This window comes from Mustela putorius, unplaced genomic scaffold, assembly GCF_011764305.1.
Source record: "Mustela putorius furo isolate JIRA1106 unplaced genomic scaffold, ASM1176430v1.1 tig00003858_pilon_pilon_pilon, whole genome shotgun sequence".
NCBI classification, from domain to species: Eukaryota; Metazoa; Chordata; class Mammalia; order Carnivora; family Mustelidae; genus Mustela; species Mustela putorius.
The window spans coordinates 24,734,513-24,740,170 of NW_025422010.1; the positions used below are offsets into that span (position 1 = coordinate 24,734,513).

The 5,658-nt window shown below is 39.7% G+C and overlaps 1 pseudogene; it reads right to left on the minus strand.

Annotated features, from left to right (window-relative positions):
• Nucleotides 1-422: 422 nt before the first annotated feature.
• On the minus strand, nucleotides 423-2,572 carry LOC101690135 (annotated as a pseudogene).
• Nucleotides 2,573-5,658: the final 3,086 nt, after the last annotated feature.

Here is a 5,658-nt window from a genome sequence, read left to right on the forward strand (position 1 = left end):
AACTACTAGTTTCTAGAGGCCTGGTACATGCAGCTGGTAACTACAGGGGACAGTAGATCCTAGAGGGTGAAAGCTGTTTTAACCAACATTTCTCTTTAAAACATCAAGGTATAGCTCAGAACACTTCAGTGACAGACAAATCCGCTTGGTAGCTAAACACTTTAGATCACAGTTAATGTTAGGTTACACACACCTCACAACAAGGTCACCTTGTCCGGTTACAATGAGCCGGTGTGGCACTAGGGAAGAAAAACTAGCTGGGCTTTAGTTCCTACACATCACAGTATCACACTCGAACAAAAAGAAATCTTATCTTCCCCTTAAGTAGTTATTGTCATGCCATACTAATTCTTAAAATGTTAATTAAACTAAAGAAAAACATAAAAAGTATCGAATACATATACAAGTCATTCTCGCAGCACCTAGTCAACCTCCTCCATGTGCGACATGTCGTCGTCACCTTCCAGGGGTGGCATCTCCTCGGTCATGGCTGCACTGCTGTCGTCAGGGATGGGGTCGTCTTCATCAATACCGAGACCAAGCTTGATCATCCTGTAGATCCTGTTGGCATGCGTCTGCGGATCTTCCAGACTGAAGCCAGAGGACAGGAGCAACGTCTTGTAGAGCAGGATGACCAGGTCTTTCACAGACTTGTCCTTCTTGTAGGCCTTGGCCTTCTGCAGTAAGGTCTCGATGATGGAGTGGGTGGGGTTGATCTCCAGGTGCTTCTTCGCAGCTATGTAGCCCATGGTGGAGTTATCTCTCAAGGCCTGGGCCTTCATGATCCTCTCCATGTTTGCCCTCCAGCCATATGTGCTTGTCATGATGCAGCACGGACAGATTACCAGTCGGTTTGATACGACCACCTTTTCAACTTTTTTCTCTAAGATGTCCTTCATGATCTTGCACAGGTTTTCAAACTTTGTCTTTTTCTCTTGCTGTTTCTTTTTCTCTTCATCTTCTGGAAGTTCCAAGCCTTCTTTGGTCACAGACACCAACATCTTTCCCTCAAACTCCTTCAGCTGGATACAGTACTCGTCAATGGGCTGGATCATATAAATCACTTCCAGGCAGTGTTTCCAAAGATGCTCCACGAAGGCTGAGTTCTCATCTGTAATGTAATAGATGAGTTTCTGGTTCTCCTTCATTCTGGTGCAGTAGTCCTTGAGAGACACCATCTCATCACCAGAGGCAGACATGTAATAGTGCAACAGTTCTCAGAGTTTCTTCCAATTCTGAGAGTCCTTGTGGATGCCAAGCTTGATGTTTTTGGAGAACTGCTCATAAAACTTTTTGTAGTTCTCTTTGTCTTTGGCCAGTTCGGTGAAGAGTTCTAAGCACTTCTTGACCAAGTCCTTTCTGACAACCTTTAAAATTTTGCTTTGCTGAAGCATCTCATGGGAAATATTTAGAGGAAGATCCTCACCACACCTCTGATGAAATTCAGATACTCTGGGATGAGCTCCTCACAGTTATTCATGATGAAAATGCTGCAAACATACAACTTAATGTTGTTCTTTTTCTTTCTGTTCTCGAATAGGTCAAAGGGAGCATGTCTTGGCACAAAGAGAAGAGCTCAGAACTCTAACTGTCCTTCCACTGAAAAATGCTTCACTGACAAGTGATCCTCCCAGTCATTGGTCAAACTCATAGAATTCTCCATACTCTTCATTGGTAATATCGGGGTTGTAGGTCCAAATAGGCTTTGTCTTATTCAATTCTTCCTGATCAATGTACTTCTCCTTGATCTTCTTTTTCTTCTTCTTGTTGCCATCCTTCTTCTCCTCCTCTTCCTCATCAGAACCAACATCTTCTATCTCAGGTTTGTCATCAGACTCCTCTTCCTTTTCTTTTTCCTCCTCTTTCTCTTCTTTTCCTTCAGCCTCATCATTGTTCACCTCTTTATCACGTTCCTTCTCCACAAACAGAGTGATGGGGTAGCCGATGAACTGGGAGTTCTTCTTCATGATCTCCTTTATCCTCCTCTCCTCCAGGTACTTGGTCTGGTCTTCTTTCGGGTGTAGGATAACCTTCGTTCCAGACCCACAAGTTTAAGTGTGTCGGTGCCGACTGTGAACAAGCCCCCTGCAGAGGACTCCCAGGTGTACGGCTCATCGTTGTTGTGCTTGGTGATCACCATCACCTTCTCGGCCATCAAGTAGGCTGAATAGAACCCGGCCCCGAACTGGCCAATCATAGAGATATCTGCACCCGCCTTCAGAGCTTCCATGAATGCTTTGGTCCCCGACTTGGCGATGGTGCCCAGGTCGGCCTTGGTCATGCCAATCCCGGTATCCACGATGGTGAGGGTCTGGTCCTGCTTGTTTGGGATGAGGTTGATGTGCAGCTCCTTCCCCGAGTCAAGCTTGCTGGGGTTGGTCAGGCTCTTGTATTGGATTCTGTCCAGAGCGTTGGAAGAGTTGGAGATCAGATCCTGGAGGAAGATCTCCTTGTTCAAGTAGAAGGTGTTGATGATCAGCAACATCAACTGTGTGATCTCCGCCTGGAAGGTGAATGTCTCCACCTCCTCCTCCTCCATTGGCTGGTCTTGGGTCTGGGTTACCTCAGGCATCTTTTTTTTTTTTTTTTTAAGATTTTATTTATTTATTTGTCAGAGAGAGAGCGAGCGAGAGCGAGCACAGGCAGACAGAGTGGAAGGCAGAGTCAGAGGGATAAGCAGGCTCCCTGCGGAGCAAGGAGCCCGATGTGGGACTCGATCTCAGGACACTGGGATCATGACCTGAGCCAAAGGCAGCTGCTTAACCAACTGAGCCACCCAGGCATCCCCTCAGGCATCTTGACTAAAGGATCACACGGGTCCGAGAGGATGCAGCACCAGGATGCAGGAGCAACTCTCTCCTCATTCTTGTGGATGCTTTGTCTTCGTTGACAGCTTTTGTTTCTTTCAGCATTTTAAATGTCAATCCACTTCCTTCTGGTCTCCATAGTTTCTGAAAACAAATCAGCTTTGAGATGTACAACATGTTGATTTAATACTTTTATTTATTATGACTTGATCGCCATTGTATCATTAGTTAATACCTCTATCATGCCATGTAATTATTATTTCTTTCTTGTGTCGGGAATAATGAAATATAGCTTCTTAGCAAGTTTAATGTATATAATATTATTGCCTATAGTCACTATGTTTCATTAGATCTCCAGGACTTATTTATCTACTAGTTGCAAGTTTGTACCCTTAAACAACATCTGTCCCATTTTTCCTTTTTTTTTTTATTTTTTTATTTTTTGAGAGACGTCCAAACTGTTCCATAGTAGCTGAACCAATCTACATTCTGACCAATAGCATATAAGGGCTCCCTTTCTCCACATCCTTGCCAACACTTGCTATCTGCTACATTCTTGATTATAGCTATTCTAGCAGGTGTGAGGTAATATCTCATTGTGGTTTTTATTTGGATTTCCCTGATGATTAATGATTTTGAACATTCTCTCATATACCTGTTGGCCATTTAGGCGATGTGATCTTACAATAGAAAAAATCTAAAGATGTCAAAAATAGGTTGTTAGAAGTAAAATGTCTATACTATCTAAAGCAATCTACACATTTAATGCAATCCTTATCAAAATATCACCAGTGTTTTTCACAGAGTTAGAAAAAACAATCTTAAAATTTGTATAGAACCACAAAAGACCCTCAAAAGACACAGCAGTTCTGAAAAAGAAAAGCAAAACTGGAGACATCACAATTTTAGACTTCAAGCTGTATTACAAAGCTATAATCATCAAGGCAGTACAGTACTGGCACAAACACACACACACACAGATCAATGGAACAGAATAGAGAACCCAGTAATGGACCCACAACTATATGGTAAACTAATCTTCTACAACATTGATTTTCCCAATGGCAAAACACAGTCTCTTCAAAACATGTTGGAAAAACTGGACAGCAACATGCAGAAGAATGAAACTGGACCACTTTCTTACACCTTACACCAAAAATAAATTCAAATGGATGAAAGATCTTAATGAGAGACAGGAAACAATCAAAACCCAAGAGGAGAACACAGGGAGAAACCTCTTTGAAGTCAGCGACAGCCACCTCTTAGAAGACTTTATATTTTTAAGATGTTAATACTGGGGGCACCTGGGTGGCTTAGTCCTTAAGCATCTGCCTTCAGCTCAGGTCATGATCCCAGGGTTCTGGGATTGAGTCCTGCATTGGGCTCCCTGCTCAGCCAGAAGCCTGCTTCTCCCTCTCACACTCCCCCTGCTTTTATTCCCTCTCTTGCTGTGTCTCTCTCTGTCAAATAAATAAATAAAAATCTTTAAAAAAATAAAAGTTTAAAAAAAATAAGATTGTTAATACTACTCAAAGCAATCTACAGATTCAATGCAATACCTACAAAAATCCTAACGACATTTTTTTCCAGAAATGGAAAGATCCATCCTAAAATTTACATAGGAGGGAAACCTACTAACATAATATATAATAAAGAACAATTTTAAAATTATTTATTTTTATTTCAGAACATTAAATACACATATATTGGAGATCTTTTGACTGTGTTCCATGTGTATTTTTCTTATCCATTTTTCAAATTTCTTCTTAATTTTCATTTATTTCCATTAACTTTCCCATATTTTTATTGTCTATTTTTCTTATTTTTCTTTTGATTATCTCATAATTAAGCTTTCATTTATTAAATAATTTTTGTCCTTTTTCCCCCCAATTTACTTTCTGTTTTTTCATTTTGTATCTTCCTGTTGTTTTATGATATCTTCTGAGTTTTTGATTTTCTATTTCATGGTGCTTGTATCTGGTATTTATTGCAACAATAATACAGTATAACAAATCATTTCAAAACTTAGTGGCTAAAACAGGTCTATGAGTCTGCAAGCATCTCAGGTCTGCTATTTGGGCCAGATTGAGATCATCTTAACTGAGCTCACTTTTGTGTCTTTGTTGGGTTGGCAGGTAGACTATAGGCTAGCAGGTCTAACTCAGCTGAGATGTCTTAACATCCACCCATGCAATCTCTCATTGTTCAGTAGGCTATCAAAAGATTGTTCTCAGGACACAGGTGAAAGAATAACAGAACAATCAGAAATGATTGAAGAGTTTAATCAAGCCTCTGTGGATATCATTCTAACATCCCATTGGTTAAACCAAGTCACGTAGCAAGACTAACAGTCAGAATGGGATGGGACCACAAGATTATAGGGCAAAGGTCATGAAAAGAGGCAGACTATTATTTAAGTCCATTAAGGCAATAAATATGGCACACTGAATAACATTGTTTTGTTATATTCCTTTGGCTTTGAGTTAGTATTTTTCTGGAGTTATTTTTTCTGCCATATATTTCAATTCTCATTTTCTATTTTTAAGCTTTTAAGTTTTTTCCTTATTATTATGTTTAAAAAGCTGTAGTTTTATTTCTCTTATTCATATTTGATTATTCTAAATTTTTCCTCACCAGCTACTAACATAAAAATGCTATGAGGGTGATCATTTGGGTGGGTTTTTCGATTTCTTTATTTCTTCCATTATTGACATGATAAAAAAAAAAAAAACTTTTTGAAATATAAACCCCTAATCTGTAAACTATAAAAAGTATCTTCCATTTTCCTTAACAAATTTGAATAAGAGAAAATATTTAAAAATATTTTGCAGTGTTCACAATAAGATGTATG